The sequence below is a fragment of the Coregonus clupeaformis genome, chromosome 7, assembly GCF_020615455.1.
Source record: "Coregonus clupeaformis isolate EN_2021a chromosome 7, ASM2061545v1, whole genome shotgun sequence".
NCBI classification, from domain to species: Eukaryota; Metazoa; Chordata; class Actinopteri; order Salmoniformes; family Salmonidae; genus Coregonus; species Coregonus clupeaformis.
This window is the reverse complement of record NC_059198.1, coordinates 48,350,651-48,371,816: the sequence shown is the minus strand read 5'-3', so window position 1 is coordinate 48,371,816 and position 21,166 is coordinate 48,350,651. Positions and strand designations below refer to the sequence as shown.

Below are 21,166 nucleotides of genomic sequence, written 5' to 3'. Positions count from 1 at the left end.
ATCCCCCATTGACCACAGCATACATCACTGGCACACCCTATGCAGAAGGGAGGGCTCTCCAGATCCCTTTAATCTGCTTGATGAAGATCCCAGTGCTCTGGGGACCTGACAGGGGGCTGCCTCACACCAATCACGGCTGCCCCAGCTCCCAGCGTAAACGCAAGCCCTTCGCCACTGAGCCAGTCAGCGAGCCAGTCAGTGCTCACAAACCCTCTCTCATTCTCTCTCCCACTCGCTGTTTCACACACTCACACAAGCTTGCTCTCTTTCACACTGCTCTGCAACGCTCTCTCTCTCTCTCTCTCTCTCGCTCTCTCTCTCTCTCTCTCTCTCTCTCTCTCTCTCTCTCTCTCTCTCTCTCGCTCTCTCACTCGTCATTTTAAAACCACAGGGAGACTCCTACATTCTCTCTCTCTCCCTGTTTTGTACCTCTAGTGGCACACGCTCTGGCATCAACTCTGGTGTGGGCAATAGGCTTTGCACAGAAAAGGATAATGAAAGAAAGACACCAAAGAGAGAGGTAGACATAAATGAGAAAAGAGGGAATTAAAGAGAGGAGGCAAAAAGGAGAAGAGAGAAGAAGCTTGTCTTGTATTCTACACAGGGAAAATAAGCTTGGAGGATAGTTTGACTGCTTGGATTAAGCTTGCAAATCAAGGTATGTGTGCTGTTTACTTACCTCTTAGGAGTGTGTTTTTTGTAAAAAAATGTTATGTAGGCTATGCTGATATTGGGTATATTCCCCCTCTAAGTCAATAATGAACAAACTGAGTTACAGTGCCAGCAACTCGTGATCATTTATGTCACCCCACTGCTGCAGCTGCCACAAATGGCTTTCAAAGCCTCCTTGAAGCCAAAGATGTTTTGAAGTGATAAATGTTTGACTTCCGTTTCATTCCCCCTCCAGCCAAATTAGTACATTATTAGATGTTATCCCCACATGTGATTTGGATGTGCATATGGTGGAAGCAGAACCAGCGGGTGTCCTTGAAACAGTTTTATCAGAAAGAGTTTGAGGGAGAAAGAAGGCTTGTGTTCTGCTCTGTTCTGTTCAGAGTGCAGGGTCAGTCATATTGAAGAATGTCTTTCAGGTAGGACTGTATGGTCTTAAGGTCAAAGCGAGCCTATTGATTCATTCATAGATGACACAGGAGGTGTCATTGAATGCAGATTGGCAACACATGCAACAAAACACCACTCACTGGGACTGTGTGATGCCCCCGTTTATAAGTCATAGTGAGTCATTTCAGGTCATTTGCATTTAAAAGGTAATATTCCTTTCAACTCGGCATTGGAAAGTTTTCAAACCATAGCCTATCAAGGAGCTGATTTCAACACTGCCTTGAGGGATACCAAAAAGCAAAAGCCAATTTTTTTAGATTGCATGTGGTTCAGCTTCACAACACTGTTTAACACTCTTGTAATGACATGCAAACAACAAATTGCATCATTGTATTTTGTAAATTTTTTATTAGATATTCCCTTTACGGAAAATCAGAGTTCCACTTCAGTTCCAATCTTTTCGATAGTACAAATAACTGTTAGAGTAAACATTACAGTTTTTCCCAATCGCTAAAACACAATTTTGCAAACTAGGCTGGTTTTATCTAAATACTTAACACAATTCACAAAACCACACACCCAAACTGCAAAATACCTCATATATCCTGCAAAATGAAGCACGTTTGCACGAAATGGCACAAACTTTTTGTCTAACCAACTACACACTGTTGGGCATAATGAAAAGCACTCTCATCTTTAGTATGCTTTGCCATAATACTAAAATAGTTCAAATTGTAGAAAATTCTTCAGATTGTTCACATGCACAGAAATATTTGCAGATACACACACATGCGGTTGAAACATTTATTTTTGTATTTTTCACCAAACAAGTCAGTGCAACATATGCACAGCAGATATATTTACATTGGACTGAACAAAAATATGCTCACAAAAAACAGTAAACTGAAAAATAAAGTTGTAGAAAAAATTTGCAGAAAAAATATATAGAAAAAAAAAAGAGGCAAGAAAAATAATTAGGCAGCATCTTGCCGCACAGCTGGGTCTGGCCACAACGCCTCGTCCACATCACAGGCAATATCTTCCCTTGCCAGACATCGAGGGAAGAAGCGCCTTGAGTGCCTTATCCATCGCACCCACATCAATCTCATCACATGCCTCTTCCATAGCCTGCACAAGAGGCATGCGCACAAAGGGCTGCCATGGCGAAAATAACTATTCTATGGGGTTCAGAAATGGTGAGTATGGTGGGAGGTATTACACAAGAAATGGTGGGTGGTCAGCAAACCAGTTTTGGACTGGGGCTGCACGATGAAAGCTCACGTTGTCCCATACTACAACGTACCGGGTTCTTTGATGGTCTGCATCATTCATATGATCTGGTGGTATGAGAATGTTGTGGAGTCTGTCCAGAAATGTGAGAATATGGGCTGTGTTGTATGGTCCAAGGTTGGCATGACGGTGGAGGACACCATGCGTATTGGAGATGGCAGCGCACATTGTGATGTTCCCACCACGTTGGCCAGGAACATCTATAATGGCTCTGTGGCCAATGACGTTTCTCCCCCTTCTTCTGGTCTTTGCTAGGTTGAATCCAGCCTCATCTATAAAGACGAACTCATGTGGGATTAGATGAGCATCCATTTCCAGTACTCCCTGAAAACAAAGCACAAAAGCAGTCAATATGGTGTTATCCAGTACACTGGGACACAATGTTGCGTGTAGTGTACTGCAGTCAATATTGTACTTACATCCACATATGCTCGTCTGACCTCTTTGTTTCTTTGAGAGTTTCTCTCATACGGCACCTTATAAAGTTGTTTCATTCTGATTTGGTTTTGCTTGAGAATGCGAGCCAATGTGGACAGACTGACTCGTTGAATGTGGTTGAATATGGTGTTGTCTTGGATGATGTGGGGTTTGAATTTCTCGTAATCTGATTTCATTATTTTCCAAAACCAAGTTTACAATGGCAGCTTCCTGTACCCCGGTGAACATTTGTCCCCTTCCTCCACCATGGTTGCGTCTCTCAGTCCTTTAGAAAAACTAAAAAACTAAAATATAGGGCTTGGACAATGCAGCCTAAAGATATTTCTCCCACAGTAGAGTAAATTGTACAGGAAACTTGTGTAGTTAGTGTATGACAGCCATTCATGAAGTAAACAGGTGTCACCCAACTGATACACTATGACATGGGGTGTACTACATAGTGTGAAATAAATGTTGGTTACATACCTGTACTCCAGTCTAAATGTCCGGATGACACAGGCGACAGTAAAACGGCTCAAGTTGGGCTGCACTCAATGTCCAGCCTCTCGCATTGTCAGCCCATGGTTGATGACATGATCAACTAAGGTTGCTCTGATTTCATTTGAAAGTTGTTGTCTTCTTTGGCAATGAACTCCTCTACCAGCTCTACCCCTACCTCTCACTCTTCCTCCCCCTCTCATTCTCACCCTCCCTCTTCCTCTTCCTCTTCCTCTCTCTGCAACGTCTTCCATTGTTGTTGTAAAACAAAAGGTGCTCACCTGTGGTCTTTTCATAGTGCTTACTTCCTGATTGAAGTGGTAACAATTAACCATTGAGGTGTTTGGCCAGGTGGCACATGTATTGGCCAATAAGCTCATGTAGTGTCATTTTGAATGGCAGTGTTTTGAAATGGCAAACATGTGACTTTATGTCAGATTGTTGTGTCTTATGCAGAGAACCGTGTGCAGTGCATTTAAAGTGCCAATTTGAATTGCAAAATGTGTGTAAAGCAGAAAATGTTTTTTAGACATTTGGAGACTTAAGAAGAGGTTTTGCTCTCTGTGTGTCAGTTTAAATAATTGTGCTGTGCATGTCATTTTAGTGTGTTAGCAATTGGAAAAGAATGTAAGGTGTGAGTTTGTTTCATTTGCACTTTTCAATCAAAACACAACACAGCCTGCTTTAGAATGCTCACATTGCAGTTATGACGTGCTGTAATACATATTATAGCCCATGTTTACATACGTACATTTATAAATGTCCTTCATGGATTAGAATATTTCTGGTGGTATCCAAGGAGATTAGTACCAACAAACTGAGTGGATATGAAAAAGGCAACACACCAGTGTTTGGCTCAATTCGTATTGAAGGCAGTCAATTCAGGAAGTGATTTGAATTTAAAATTCAGAAATGTTAAAACTTTTAAATAAATACCTTCTACTCTTCAGTTTATTGAGAAGTCATTGAAAATAAATGCAATTTTTTCGATTATTGAAATGTGAGTTTAATTAAATTACTGCTTTTAATTCGATTTGAGCCCAACCCTGCAGCACACACTATCTAATATGCTGCGTTTGGAAAATGGGATCACAGATGCACCCTGTCCCGGTTCGTTCTACAGTAGCAGATGCTTATTCAGATGAACTGTAGAAGGTGAGATGAGGACAACATATTTTTTTTATTTTTTATCTCATCAATCTACACATAATACCCTTTAATGACAAAGTGAAAACATGTTTATTTTTATGAAATACAGAAATATCTAATTTACATATGTTTTCACACCCCTGAGTCAATAAATGTTAGAATCACCTTTGGCAGCAATTACAGCTGTGAGTCTTTCTGGGTAAGTCTCTAAGAGCTTTGCACAACTGGATTGTACACATTTTGCCCATTATTTTTTTCTAAATTCTTCAAGCTCTGTCAAATTGGTTGTTGATCACTGCTAGACAACCATTTTCAAGTCTTGCCAAAGATTTTCAAGCCAATTTAAGTCAAAAGTGTAACTCGGTCGCTCAGGAACATTCACTGTCTTCTTGTTAAGCAACTCCAGTGTAGATTGGGCCTTGTGTTTTAGGGTATTATCCTGCTGAAAGGTAAATTCATCTCCCAGTGTCTGGTGGAAAGCAAACTGAACCAGGTTTTCCCAGGGTTTATCTCCATTCCGTTTCTTTTTAACCTAAAAACTCCCCTGTTCTTAACGATTACAAGCATTCCCATGACATGATGCAGCCACCACCGCTATGCTTGAAAATATGGAGAATGGTACTCCGTAATGTGTTGAATTGGATTTGCCCCAAACATAACACTTTGTATTCAGAACATTTAAAGTGAATTGCTTTGCCAAATTTTTTGCAGTATTACTTTAGTGCCTTGTTGCAAACAGGATGCATGTTTTGGAATAGTTTTATCCTGTACAGGCTTCCTTTTTTATTCACTCTGTCACTTAGGTTAGTATTGTGGATTCACTAAAATGTTGTTGATCCATCTTCAGTTTTCTCCTATCACAATCATTCAACTCTGTAACTGTTTTAATGTCACCATTGGCCTCCTGGTGAAATCCCTGAATGTTTTCCTTCCTATCCGGAAACTGATAGGAAGGAAGTGTGAAGTGTTCCAAAAACACATGATTTCACATGTGAAATGTCACATGCGAACTGTTCCAGAAACATGTTTTCATATTTGAAATTTCACATGTCAAATCATCAAGCGGGATGCCAGCAAACTGAATTTCTTGCTATGCCGCTAGGTCTGTGGCCATGACAATGATACTCTTGGTATTTGAACTTGCAACCTTTTGGTCTGGAGTGCATTAATGTGCATTAATTTGTTAACAAAAACATACAGTATATCCACACACCCTCAAAAATAAGAGTATGGTTACGGCACAACGTTATTCCCTGGTTTACAAAAAGTAAAAGGTTCACATAAGGTAAACATAGGAACTCAATTGGTACTGGTCGGTACCTTTTAGAGTACATGTGCGGATAATCTAGTACAATGGTACACCTAAGTCATAAAAGTATTTCCATTGCCATTTCTCACAAAATTAATTTTACAGAGACAAAAAAATCCCACCTTGTCTAGCGTATTTTGTTTTGTCGACATTTGGAAAGTTTACCGACAAATTTGCTGTTTCTATCAGGCTCAATAGCCTTTTGAGTGACTGAAATATCCCCCATAATATTTTTGGGGGACAGAAATGCTCCGAATTTTTGAAAAGTAATATTTCTAACTACCAGGAAGTTTGAAAAGACAGACTGATTGGGCCGGAAGCATATATTCATGAGCTTGCCTTAACTGACAGCCCTTTGAAACGCCTATGTCAAGAAACTTGAATGCAGTGTTGCAGTAAAATCATCTCAAGCTAATTTGCTGATACACAAAGCTAATCAAACAACATTGAAATTGCATCAATAGCTAGGTTTCCATCCAATTAGCGACAGATTTGTATGCAAATATTCTAAAATCTGCATGAATAAAATGTGCACATTTTTCCACCATGTTTCCATCAAATTGACTTGTTGCAGATAAAAGTCTGTGCGTGATGAAACATATAAAAATATATTTCACGGATAAATTCCCATGTAGCGAATAAAAAAAGTGAGTTAAATTGGTGTCCATCGCATTTTCCACTCATGATTTTGTCACAAAAAAATTATGCGTTATATAGCGAATGTGCCTACTCTGGTATTGGCTCGTGCACTCTAGCCAACAGCTCGCAGACAGAGTGCGGGTATAGCCTACATGATGAGATTATTATGGACAAAAGAGCAAGATTATTTTTATTTATCAAACACCAGCCAAGCATCGATCATCATGTCACCAGAATAATAAGACACTCTATATTTATTGGAAAGGAGCATCAAGCTCATCACCTTACACTTTCACCACCCTGTGAAGTTCATCATAACTTATTTCATCTGTAGCCTAATAAACTGCATACTTTCCCGAGTTGTAGCGGGAGGACCACACAACATGTCATTGCGTGATTCCAAGATTACTTCAATATGATGGTTATCATATCAATATTTGTTTATAAAAGTGTTTCCATTGCCATTTCTCACAAAATTAATTTTACAGAGACAAAAAAATCCCACCATGTCTAGCGTATTTTGTTTTGTCGACATTTTGAAAGTTTACCGACAAATTTGCTGTTTCTATCAGGCTTTTTGTGAATTTGTTTATGTAATATGTTTTAGACATCTCCCGTTTGGCATGTCTCTTGTAATGCGGTTCACAGCAGCAATGACGGATGTGTTGAATGACCTTTCCCCCCCCTTTGTTCCATGCTGGCTGAAGACCTAGCTAGCCAGTAACTAGCTAACACCAGACTCAGATGAAGGGGGAGACATATAAGTATATTTGCCATAGATGTATAGTGTAAACTTTTAATTATATTTACTGACACCCTACAGTCAAATGTTGGCACCAATAGAGTAGCTATCTAGCTAAATAAACCACACCCCTCTGCAAACACGCCTTCTCCGATGTTGGTTACAATGTGGTACTTATTTCAATTAGGTAAGACAATATCATGTTACCATTGGTGTATTAAAATGAGAGTAACCTTATCCTCTTAATAATCCCGCCTCCTGAACCCAAGTGTTTGACATGGGGGAATGGACCAGTAACCTTATGGTCAAACTATATCAATGTTGAACCCACAGCCATTATCCATACTTTCATCATCATAGTTTGATCTGGTTCTATAGAAATATCTTCCAATTTTATGACATTCATGATTTTGATTGTTCATGACCTTCACAAGGTTTGAGAACTGACAGTGTACAACACTGTTTTTATACACAGAATATAACAAAAAAGAACTGGAATGACATTCCCTGTCATGGTAGGCCACAAAGAGCGAGCTGAAAGCCACGCCTTCAATAAGCCGCACTTGCAATATTCTGATAGGCTGTCGCTGCTACAGTATTGCACATTGTCAACAGAAGAGTCAGTGAAGGCACAGTAGGTTACTGGCATGTACTGAATACTGGCAACATTGTGCAAGTAAGTTGTTGTGATGGGATGGCTGCCGTTTTACGGGCTCCTACACAATTTGTGTGCTTTTTCACATTGTTTTAACTTATTTTGTACATAATGTTAATACTACCGTCTCTTATGACTGAAAAGAGCCTCTGGATATCAGAACAGTGATTACTCACCTCGAACTGTATGAAGACTTTTTCTTTAATGAGTCCGACGCAAAGGATATAATGTTGCTCCCAGACACGGCCCAAATCCCCGTCATTCGCATGAAGAAAAAAAGGAAATACAGGGGGCGGAGATCAGGGTACCTTGTGAGAATTTCGACGGCGAGTGGGTAACCCACCTCTACCATCGTTCTATTGGCCAATGTGCAATCACTGGCAAATAAAAAGGATGAGCTCCATTCGAGGCTATCCTACCAACGGGACATTAAAAACTGTAATATCTTATGTTTCACCGAGTCGTGGCTGAACGACGACACGGATAATATACAGTTGGCTGGTTTTCCGTGCATCGGCAGGACAGAACAGCTACGTCCGGTAAGACGAGGGGTCTATTTGTCAATAACAGATGGTGCGCAATGTCTAAATTTAAGGTAGTCTCGAGGTAGAGTACCTCATGATAAGCTGTAGACCACACTATCTACCAAGAGTAGATAGCCATCTATTTACCAACACAAACCGCACTCAACGAGCTTTATAAGGCCCTAAGCAAACAAGAAAATGCTTAGCCAGAAGCGGCGCTCCTAGTGGCCGGGGACTTTAATGTAGGCAAACTTAAAACTGTTTTATCTGATTTCTACCAGCATGTCACTTGTGAAACCAGTCACGTGAAACCAGAGGGAAATAAACTCTAGACCACCTTTACTCCCCACACAGAGATGCGTACAAAGCTCTCCCTCGCCCTCCATTTGGAAAATCTGACCATAATTCTATCATCCTGATTCCTGCTTACAAGCAAAAACTGAAGCAAGAAGTACCAGTGACTCGCTCAATACGGAAGTGGTCAGATGACGCGGATGCTATGCTACAGGACTGTTTTGCTAGCACAGACTGGAATATGTTCCGGGATTCATCCAATGGCATTGAGGAGTATACCACCTGTCACCGGCTGACGATGTCATCCCCACAGTGACCGTACGTACAAACCCCAACCAGAAGCCATGGATGACAGGCAACATCCGCACCGATCTAAAGGCTAGAGATGCCGCTTTCATGGAGTGGGACACTAATCCGGACACTTATAAGAAATCCCGCTATGCCCTCCGACGAACCATCAAACAGGCAAAGCATCAACACAGGACTAAGATTGAATCCTACTACACCGGCTCTGATGCTCGTCAGATGTGGCAGGACTTGCAAACTATTACGGACTACAAAGGGAAACCCAGCCGCGAGCTTCCCAGTGACGCGAGCCTACCAGACGGGCTAAATGCCTTTTATGCTCGCTTCGAGGCAAGCAACACTGAAGCACGCATGAGAGTCCCAGCTGTTCCGGACGACTGTGTGATCACGCTCGCCGTAGCCGATGTGAGCAAGACCTTTAAACAGGTCAACATTCACAAGGCCGCGGGATTACCAGGACGTGTACTCAGACCATGCGTGGACCAACTGGCAAGTGTCTTCACTGACATTTTCAACCTCTCCCTGACCGAGTCTGTAATACCTACATGTTTCACGGAGAACACCATAGTCCCTGTGCCCAAGATAGCAAAGGTAACCTGCCTAAATGACGACCGCCCCGTAGCACTCAAGTCGGTAGCCATGAAGTGCTTTGAAAGGCTGGTCATGGCTCACATCAACACCATATTCCCGGAAACCCTAGACCAGGGTTGCCCAACCCTGTTCCTGGAGAGCTACCCTCCTGTAGGTTTTCGCTCAAACCCCAGGTGTTACTAACCTGATTCATTGTTTCAACCTGCTAATTATTAGAATCCGGTGTGCTAGATTAGGGTTGGTTTAAAATCCTACATGACGGTAGCTCTCCAGGAACAGGGTTGGGCAGTCCTGCCCTAGACCCACTCCAATTCGCATACCACCCCAAAAGATCCACAGATTACGCAATCTCAATCCACACTGCCCTTTCCCACCTGGACAAAAGGAACACATATATGAGAATGCTGTTCATTGACCACACCTCAGCGGTCAACACCATAGTGCCCACAAAGGTCATCACTAAGCTAAGGACCCTGGGACTAAACACCTCCCTCTGCAACTGGATCCTGGACATCCTGACATGCCACCCCCAGGTGGTAAGGGTAGGGATCAACACATCTGCCACGCTGATCCTCAACACGGGTGCCCCTCGGGGGTGCATGCTTAGGCCCCTCCTGTACTCCCTGTTCACCCACGACTGCGTGGCCAAGCATGACTCCAAAACCATCATTAAGTTTGCTGATCACCGCCAATGATGAAACAGCCTATAGGGAGGAGGTCAGAGACCTGTCAGTGTGGTGCCAGGACAACAACCTATCCCTCAATGTAATCCAGACAAAGGAGATGATCGTGGACTACAGGAAAAGGAGGGCTGAACATGCCACCATTCACGTCGACGGGGCTGTAGTGGAGCGGGTCGAGAGTTTCAAGTTCCTTGGTGTCCACATCACCAACAAACTATCATGGTCCAATCACACCAAGAAAGACGTGGAGGGCACGACAACACCTTTTCCCCCTCAGGAGACTGAAAATATTCAGCATGGGTCTCCAGATCCTCAAAAGGTTATAAAGCTGCACCATCGAGACCATTCTGACCGGTTGCATCACCGCCTGGTGTGGCAACTGGCCGGCATCCGACTGTAAGGCGCTACAGAGGGTAGTGCATACAGCCCAGTATATCACTGGGGCCAAGCTTCCTGCCATCCAGGACCTATAAACCAGGCGGTGTCAGAGGAATCGCCAAATAATTCTCAGACTCCAGTCACCTAAGTCATAGACTGTTCTCTCTGCTACCGCACGGCAAGCGGTACCGGAGTGCCAAGTCAAGTTCCAAAAGGCTCCTTAACAGCTTCTACCCCCAAGCCATAAGACTACTGAACAATTAATCAAATGGACACCCAGATTATTTGCATTGACACCCAAAAAAAATTACACTGGTGCTACTCGCTGTTTATTATCAATGCATAGTCACTTTACCACTACCTACATGTACAAATTACCTCGACTAACCTGTTCCCCCGCACATTGACTCGGTACCGGTACCCCCTCTATATACAGTGGGGGAAAAAGTATTTAGTCAGCCACCAATTGTGCAAGGTCTCCCACTTAAAAAGATGAGAGAGGCCTGTAATTTTCATCATAGGTACACGTCAACTATGACAAACAAAATGAGGAAAAAAAATCCAGAAAATCACAATGTAGGATTTTTTATGAATTCATTTGCAAATTATGGTGGAAAATAAGTATTTGGTCACCTACAAACAAGCAAGATTTCAGGCTCTCACAGACTGTATTAATGGCACCTGTTTGAACTTGTTATCAGTATAAAAGACACCTGTCCACAACCTCAAACAGTCACACTCCAAACTCCACTATGGCCAAGACCAAAGAGCTGTCAAAGGACACCAGAAACAAAATTGTAGACCTGCACCTGGCTGGGAAGACTGAATCTGCAATAGGTAAGCAGCTTGGTTTGAAGAAATCAACTGTGGGAGCAATTATTAGGAAATGGAAGACATACAAGACCACTGATAATCTCCCTCGATCTGGGGCTCCACGCAAGATCTCACCCCGTGGGGTCAAAATGATCACAAGAACGGTGAGCAAAAATCCCAGAACCACACGGGGGGACCTAGTGAATGACCTACAGAGAGCTGGGACCAAAGTAACAAAGCCTACCATCAGTAACACACTACGCCGCCAGGGACTCAAATCCTGCAGTGCCAGACGTGTCCCCCTGCTTAAGCCAGTACATGTCCAGACCCGTCTGAAGTTTGCTAGAGTGCATTTGGATGATCCAAAAGAGGATTGGGAGAATGTCATATGGTCAGATGAAACCAAAATATAACTTTTTGGTAAAAACTCAACTCGTCGTGTTTGGAGGACAAATAATGCTGAGTTGTATCCAAAGAACACCATACCTACTGTGAAGCATGGGGGTGGAAACATCATGCTTTGGGGCTGTTTTTCTGCAAAGGGACCAGGATGACTGATCCGTGTAAAGGAAAGAATGAATGGGGCCAAGTACCGTGAGATTTTGAGTGAAAACCTCCTTCCATCAGCAAGGGCATTGAAGATGAAACATGGCTGGGTCTTTCAGCATGACAATGATCCCAAACACACCGCTCGGGCAACGAAGGAGTGGCTTCGTAAGAAGCATTTCAAGGTCCTGGAGTGGCCTAGCCAGTCTCCAGATCTCAACCCCATAGAAAATCTTGGAGGGAGTTGAAAGTCCGTGTTGCCCAGCGACAGCCCCAAAACATCACTGCTCTAGAGGAGATCTGCATGGAGGAATGGGCCAAAATACCAGCAACAGTGTGTGAAAACCTTGTGAATACTTACAGAAAACGTTTGACCTGTGTCATTGCCAACAAAGGGTATATAACAAAGTATTGAGAAACTTTTGTTATCGACCAAATACTTATTTTCCACCATATTTTGCAAATCAATTCATTAAAAATTCTTATTTTTAATTTTGTCTGTCATAGTTGACGTGTACCTATGATGAAAATTACAGGCCTCTCTCATCTTTTTAAGTGGGAGAACTTGCAAAATTGGTGGCTGACTAAATACTTTTTTTCCCCACTGTATATCATAAGGAACTACAAATGCCATGATGATCTGGATGAGACTGCCGAATCGAGGCAAAGGTAAGAATCTCTGGATTAACTATCCAATGTTAGCTAAATGTAGTAATGAATAAATTAGCTACATTTCTTTAAAATGAGAATTCTGTGAAATGTCTTGTTCAAATTTAAATTGACACAATACCTGTTAGCAAAGTTGTCAGCTAGAGATGACGTGCAGGAGCTTGCAGGGATTTGTAGTCTTGCATGATGTCTACTTTGATGCTAATTAGCATTTTTGAATCTGAGAGTAAATAAAGCTGAATATAATGATTAGTCCCCTTGTCCAAGAGAGATTTACATGGTTAGCAAAATATCACGCCAGGGTAAGCCAACACGAATCACAGCCCTTATTTTAAGTGTTTCAAAAACCCCTATGGGAAAAATGAATGGTGGAAAAACAATTGGGAACATTTCCCTTTTTGACAGGTAGGTGTTATGTGTATTATGACACCTCCACTGTGGGGCTCTATTCAAAATATTTGGTAGATAAATGTCCCATTATACCTACAAGGTACCAAACTGTACTATTCATACGTATACCTGTGAAGTGTACCTTGGACTTTTTTGTACCCAAGGGAACAACACTGTACCCTAACCATACCCTTATTTTTTGAGAGTGTGTTAATACATTTTCCAAGCAATAAGTATGAACCTGGTGGCACTGCAGAAACATCGATGCACTCAACCGAGAGTGAAAAATAGGGGTAGGGTTGTAGAGAATCGAAGGACCATGAATATAATGAGAAACCTTAGTTGCTGGCTTAAGGCCGGTAGCAACCACTACAGAATGTCCAGTCAGAACAAGGATGAGGCGGATGTCCAGGTTAAGGGGAGTTTAATGGAAGATGTCCACACTCACACACAGTTCTGACCACTCATGGTTCAGATAATAGAGAATCATATCCAGTGAGAACTGACAATAACTATGTGGTTCTGAAAGGAAAGAGGAGAAAGAACTTAGGCTATAGCACTGCTATAATATGAATGACATGGGTGCATAAGCTAGCACAGGTAAGTATACGACAGCAAAGGCTATACACTACATCAGGCATAAGGCCTAGTCACATGACAATAGACTAAACAGACTATTGGACTTGTACACATGAAACTCATGCAAATGTGTTCAAATGAACATTACAGTAATGTTGAAATGTATACATAATATAATTACAATGAACATGAGTGATATATAATAGAAAATAGCCTAGCACCATACAGTACATGATTAATGCTAATAAATGGCTAATCACTAACAGTCATGCTAAAATGCTCATGCATTCCAATGCAAAATGCTAACGGTAGTGCTAACGCTAGCGGGAGCGTGAGCTAGTTAACAAGCTCAACACATGGTAATTATACACAATAGACCACAAAACTTAGCTCCACAAAATATGACACAGATCTCAAGGCACTTACGTTTAGATGCACGCACAATTAAACATCAGACATACAGGTATTCAGTCCACAGGAGGAAAAGTTCAGCAGGAGGGAAAATGTGGAACCGCTTGTCACGCTCTGGCTCCGGGACTTTGTATGTTGAGCCAGGGTGTGTTCGTTTCGTTGTGTTCTGTTTGGTTGGGTTGTTCTATGTGGTTGTATTTGTTTGTTTGGATGAGTGACTCCCAATCAGAGGTAACGAGTGTCAGCTGTTTGGCTCGTTGTCTCTGATTGGGAGCCATATTTATAATGTCTGTTTTCACCTTGTGTTTGTGGGTTTTTGTTCCTTGTCAGTCATTGTCTGAGGACGTTACGTATCGTTTATTGTTTTGTATTCGTGTTTGCACTTTACTATTAAAGTATGTTCGCTCAACACGCTGCGCCTTGGTCCTCTCTAACCAACGATCGTGACAGAAAAACCCACCTTAACCAGATCAAGCAGCGTGACGAGGAGAGAGGATGGACGTGGGAGGAGATGATTGCGAGTCTGGCAAGAGGGAGAGAGGCCTGGGCCACGGGGAGGAGAGACCCCCAGGAAATTTTTTAGGGGGGCTCACGACGTCGGGGCAGCAGGTGTACGGGTTAGAGCGGTGCAAAGCGTTGGCAGAGAAGGCCGCCAGGTTAGGGGGCCACTGGGCACAGAGGAGAGGGAAAGTGTGGAGGCACGGCGAGAGGTACTGGGGTGTGTTACCAGTCCGGTCCGGCCCGTTCCTGATCCCCTGCGTGGGGCCAGTGGTGTGTGTCCCCAGTACGGTCCGGCCTGTTCCTGCCATTCCCACCAAGGCAGTGGTGCGCGTCGTCAGCCCAGCCCGGCCTGTTCCTGCCATTCCCACCAAGTCTGTGGTGTGCGTCGACAGCCCGGCCCGGCCTGTTCCTGCCATTCCCACCAAGTCAGTGGTGCGCGTCGTCAGCCCAGCCCGGCCTGTTCCTGCCATTCCCACCAAGTCAGTGGTGCACGTCGTCAGCCCAGCCCGGCCGGTTCCTGCCATTCCCACCAAGTCAGTGGTGTGCGTCGACAGCCCAGCCCGGCCTGTCCCTGCTCCACGCACCAAGCCTACGAGGTGCGTCGCCAGTCCAGCCCGGCCTGTCCCTGCTCCACGCACAAAGCCTACGGTGTGCGTCGCCAGCCCAGCCCGGCCTGTTCCTGCTCCACGCACAAAGCCTACGGTGTGCGTCGCCAGCCCAGCCCGGCCTGTCCCTGCTCCACGCACAAAGCCTACGGTGTGCGTCGCCAGCCCGACCCGGCCTGTTCCTGCCACTCGCACCAAACCAGGGGTGCGAGTCGCCAGCCTGGTCCAACCCGTTCCTGCTACTCGCACCAAGCCAGGGGTGCGAGGCGTCAGCCTGGTCCAGCCCGTTCCTGCTACTCGCACCAAACCAGGGATGCGAGTCGTCAGCCTGGTCCAGCTCGTTCCTGCTACTCGCACCAAACCAGGGAATGGAGTCGTCAGTCCGGTGAGGCCCGTTCCTGTTCCACGCACCCAAGCCAGGGGCGCGTGTCATCAGTCCGGCTCCGACCAGCGGGGCTAGACAGGACCAGGGGTACTTTGGGGGGTTGGAGAGGAGGTGGGGATCAGGGCCGGAGCCAGAACCACCGCCGAGGAGGTATGCCCACCCAGCCCTCCCTTGTTTAGCCCTTATTGAGGCGCGGTCGCAGTCCGCGCCTTTGGGGGGGGTACTGTCACGCTCTGGCTCCGGGACTTTGTATGTTGAGCCAGGGTGTGTTCGTTTCGTTGTGTTCTGTTTGGTTGGGTTGTTCTATGTGGTTGTATTTCTTTGTTTGGATGAGTGACTCCCAATCAGAGGTAACGAGTGTCAGCTGTTTGGCTCGTTGTCTCTGATTGGGAGCCATATTTATAATGTCTGTTTTCACCTTGTGTTTGTGGGTTTTTGTTCCTTGTCAGTCATTGTCTGAGGACGTTACGTATCGTTTATTGTTTTGTATTCGTGTTTGCACTTTACTATTAAAGTATGTTCGCTCAACACGCTGCGCCTTGGTCCTCTCTAACCAACGATCGTGACACCGCTCATCAGGATGGGGAAAGCATGTTTCTGACCACACAGCCTGCTGGTGTCATAGACTAACTGAAACTGAAGTCCTGGGAATCAAGGCCACTGATAGGCTGAATGAGATGTGATGATAAGTATTCAGCGTGACCTTGACCAATAACACACTAACAAAAGTGGGGGTTCTCTGAATGGGAGACTAAGCTGCCAGACTAGAACTAACCAGAACAGATGGCTAGAATCAGCTGACTGAAGATGGCCATTTTAACAGAGAGGTTGCAAGTTAAAATCCCCAAAGAGTTCATGTATACTCTATGTCAAGTGTCCTTGAGCACTGCTAATTTTACATTGATGTTATGTTGGTGGTGTTAATTGGACAATTTACTTGATTCTGGGCAGCTTTTAGCTTTTAGCAAAGTGCAGAAATGTATTCTTGTCAATAAGTCTGTAGCATTATCTATTTTATGCTCACAAACCTGGTGCTGTAGCGGGACATGTAGCAGCAGTTTTCAGGTTTATTTCACATGAGATCATGTTTCCATTTTGTCGCATGTGTAATTTCAATTTATCTCATGTTGTTTCACATGTTGTCAAGTGATCTTCATGTGGTTTTTCCATAAGGCTATCAGTGTGTTAACTTTTCAACAGTACATTACAACTTACTGCAACTGTACTGTAAACCGCATAGCTATCCAAGTATCTTTGGGTAATCCACTGCATTTACAGTGGCTTGCGAAAGTATTCAACCCCCTTGGAATTTTTCCTATTTTGTTGCCTTACAACCTGGAATTAAAATGGAATTTTTGGGGGTTTGTATCATTTGATTTACACGACATGCCTACCACTTTGAAGATGCAAAATATTTGTTTTTGTAAAACAAACAACAAATAACTTGAGCATGCATAACTATTCTTTAAGCAATGTCTTTTTTCTGGCCACTCTTCCGTAAAGCCCAGCTCTGTGAAGTGTACGGATTAACGTGGTCATATGGTTAGAAACTCCAATCTCCGCTGTGGAGCTTTGTAGCTCCTTCAGGGTTATCTTTGGTCTCTTTGTTGCTTCTCTGATTAATGCCCTCTTTGCCTGGTCCGTGTGTTTTGGTGGGCGGCCCTCTCTTGGCAGGTTTGTTGTGGAGCCATATTCTTTCCATTTTTAATAATGGATTTAATGGTGTTCCGTGGGATGTTCTGTTTTTTGTAACCCAACCCTGATCTGTACTTCTCCACAACTTTGTCCCTGACCTGTTTGGAGAGCTCCTTGGTCTTCATGGTGCCACTTGCTTGGTTGTGCCTCTTGCTTAGTGGTGTTGCAGACTCTGGGGCCTTTCAGAACAGGTGTATAGATACTGAAATCATGTGACTGATCATGTGACACTTAGATTGCTCACAGGTGGACTTTATTTAACTAATTATGTGACTTCTGAAGGTAATTGGTTGCACCAGATCTTATTTAGGGGCTTCATAGCAAAGGGGGTGAAATATATATGCACGCACCACTTTTCCGTTATTTATATTTTAGAATTTATTCATTTCAAGTAATTTTTTCATTTCATTTCACCAAATTGGACTATTTTGTGTATGTCCATTACATGAAATCCAAATAAAAATCCATTTAAATTACAGGTTGTAATGCAACAAAATAGGAAAAACGCCAAGGGGGTTAAATACTTTTGCAAGGCACTGTATTGTTGTATGACAGGCATACACCTCCCACAATAAGACAGCAGCAGATACACGCAGCCGAGTTGTGACATCCCCTATGAACTCTCCAATACAGTTCTGTTTCCCAAATGGCAGCCTATTTCTACATAGTATAATACTTTTGACCAGAGCCCAAAGGTCATGAACTATTAAGGGAATAGGGTGCCGAACAGCTCCTCATGGTTCTACCCACTCTCACAGCGCTCCATGTAATTTTAATGGAAAGATTGAGTGGCTCTACAAAAAGAGAACGTCCGCAAAGCCCTTACTGTCACCACATCTAATCATCTGCAGCACTGTTGGACCGGGGGAAAGAGAAGGGTCTGCATCACAAATTGCACCTTGTTCCCTTTATAGTGCACTACTTTAGGGCTCTGGTCAAAAGTAGTGCACTATATAGGGAATAGGGTGCTATTTGGGATGAAGACAGAAAAAGGAGGGTGTTTATGAATGTGTGTCCTTTACCCATTACCATAAGCAGAGCAGAGACCATCAGTCATCCGGATATGTCACCTATCACCACATTCTGCCGAATGTGTCTGTCAAGAGCCTTGAGCTTAAATGGGATCAATACTTGAGATTATTTGGAGTCTCTAGACTCTCCTCCTTAGCCTCTTCAATCTTCGCCCTCATGCAATGGACCCATCTTGACATTGTACTGTGGTAAATGATGTGTGTGGGTTTGTGAATGAGTAGGGGGGAGTGTGTGTGTGTGTGTGTGTGTGTGTGTGTATGTGTGTGTGTGTGTATGTGTTCCCCTTACTGCCATTTTTTAGACTGTGGCCATTGTGTTCTCCTTTATACCTTGAACAATCTGTACTACAATACTTCTTGGAGAGGGAGGACTATACCTTTCAATAGCCTTAATGTACATATCTTCAGTGTGGTTTAGTGCATTTTAAAATATTAACTCTTCACTGTTTGAAATATATTGTTTGTATAAACCATTACAGCAAAAATACACTGACATTGTGATGAGAGCATACTGTCATACCTTCGTCAACATGGTTTTCCGGGTGCTGCACTGTAGAAAAATTTAGCTTTATTTCATAATGGGATGCTATCTGAAATTTCGGCCACACTTCATAATGAGAGGATATTATTGCAACCTCTGCAACAAATGTGCATGTTTGTTTTAATTTAAATGATTTTAAGTAGTTATATCAACAATTGTGTCAACAATTTTTTAATTTTTTTATACTAAAATGTGGTACCAAACCTTTCAATGTGTGCTAGGTAATTTTATTTTTAGGAATATTGAGAATATTTGTGAATTTATATTTGATATAATGTGCTTTTTTCTGTGCATCTACGTCTCTACAACACTCTAGCTGCCGAGGAAAATAGACTTGAAGCGTAAAACTATGCTGCTCTAAGCGAGCCTCGCTTCGCAGATGTGCAGCTTTTGGTGCGGTATAGCATGTTTCATAGATCACCGAGTGTTGTTAACCAGCGGCTCACGTTACGGAGACGTTATGGCGATGTGACAGAGTTTGTTTTTGTGCTGCCATTACGATGCTAATCAACAAAACCCGTTGATTCTGTCATAGCAAATCTTTCTGCCTGTGTAGCTTCAAGGCCACCATCAGATTAGGTTAATTGATTTTGCTTAAGTGAGCATGTTTGTTTTTATTTATTTGTGTATGATGTTCTGCTTTTACAAAGAGGCAATGTCTTGGCTATTCAGAGCTTGGCAGAGACCCTGGCTCTGAGTTCCAAATGGCACCCTATTTTCTACAAAGTACACTTCTTTTGACCAGAACCTGCAGACCTTTAAGACAAGGCTCAGACAATCAACTGCAGGAGTCCTAAACATCTCAAATTAAGGTCCTGCCATGATGGATGAGCGTCTGTCTCCAGGAGATATTGCTCCCCGTTTCCCCCTGAATGATGGGCACTACTCCTCTGCTGCACTTTGCAATTATTTATATAGATTTGTCTCCATTACTTTGTCAGGTTTCTAGAGGTGGTACATCTTCTGCCGTGTGCTGGAAACTCTTTAGAGAGGAGGAAAGGAAAACCTCCCCTAATATTTTCCAAATCATTTTGGAAACCACTCTTAATTCACATGACATTGGGTTAGTTTAAAAATCAACTGTAATGTTATAACTTTGTGATGCCCTGGGGGTGTAGTTACATAATATGACAGAAGAACAGACATAAAGTTGCATAGGTGTCTGTTTGTTTACCATGGTAAACTGTAAGTTGTAAGAGTGTGTGTGGTGCAGTGTGTTAGCTAGCTGGATGGCAAGCTAGCAGGCCCAGCAGACACGGCCAGGCCTAGTCCTCGAAGGACCCGGCTGGCTGGGAGATGTGCCCACTCTGCAGGACAGAGATTATTGTGTGGCCATATCAGAGTACAGCCACCACAGACGCCTCTCTCCCACACCGTCACTGCTTGGTCCTGGCACAGGGGATAGAGGCGAAGGGAGAGAGAAAGGCTTTCCCTTTCACACAGAAAGGCATTAACATTGCACCCCTGCTCAAACTGATCTTTTATATTCTGTTCTGTGGCATTGTATTCCATTTCATTCTGTTCATTCTGTTCCGTTCAAAACTGTTTCTGGGTGAAATCTAGGCAGCAGTTTATAAGTATCAGCTACTTGAATGTGTGCATTGAAATGTGGAGACAGAATCCGATCGTTGTCGTTCAGTCAAGTCCATATTAGTCTTCTTCAAACACTTTTGAATGGTGAATTATTTTTGACTGGTAAATAATTACATTAAAGCATTAGCTAATTGTCTTCAAGTTCTGTTTTTGAATACCACAGCATTATGTCTTAAAAAAAGCAGTCACAGCAGAAAAAACCCTAAGGTGTTTGTGCCTTTGAATAACTATGGTTCCATGCCTGTGAGAAATTCACCACATGATTCAGTTGACAGAATTGACTGAGATGTTTATGAATTCACTAGAGACCATTCATAAGCAAAGCTTTGATGGAGACTGTAGCATTACAGCAATGTGTTATAGTTATACTGTACGTCTGTGGTGTATTTGATGTTATAGTCCACCTGCACAGGTAAATGGTTTGACTGGCAGGCATGCAGGCAGGCAGACAGACATACAGACAGATCAATAGCCAATCCCTTCTTTGGTCTGGCATCATCTGGATAAGAGAGATGTGGCTTGGTTGTTGGGGGGTAAAAAAACAAAACAAAAAAACACTATGTGATAATGTGTGGGTCTAGTTGGAGTCCATAACCTTAAACATAGCCTCCTTTGCCCCCATTGGCAAAACTGAAAATATTTTCTGTCACACAGGTGAATGACTATTAGCTTACTTACCCTAGAGGTAGAGGGAGATTGTAATGATTTCCAGAGAAGGAAGGTAGCTAGCTAGGGGCCCTTTCATTTTGAGAGGCTGAATTACTAGTGGCATATCTTTGCTGGAGGATAGGGCTGTATATGTGAGACAAAAATAGATATGGAGGAATAGGAATACCTCATTCCTGGTGAATTCACAAAATCTTCCAGGTG

General features: G+C 43.2%; 1 protein-coding gene across 1 annotated transcript in view; it reads left to right on the top strand.

The window, feature by feature from the left end:
• Positions 1–222: 222 nt before the first annotated feature.
• LOC121569815 (cadherin-12-like) overlaps positions 223–21,166 on the top strand; it is a 202,591-nt gene continuing 181,647 nt past the window's right edge. Inside the window, exon 1 of the mRNA XM_041881034.2 lies at positions 223–658. The gene's annotated coding sequence lies outside the window, so the exon portion shown is untranslated. The remainder of the gene's footprint in view (positions 659–21,166) is intronic.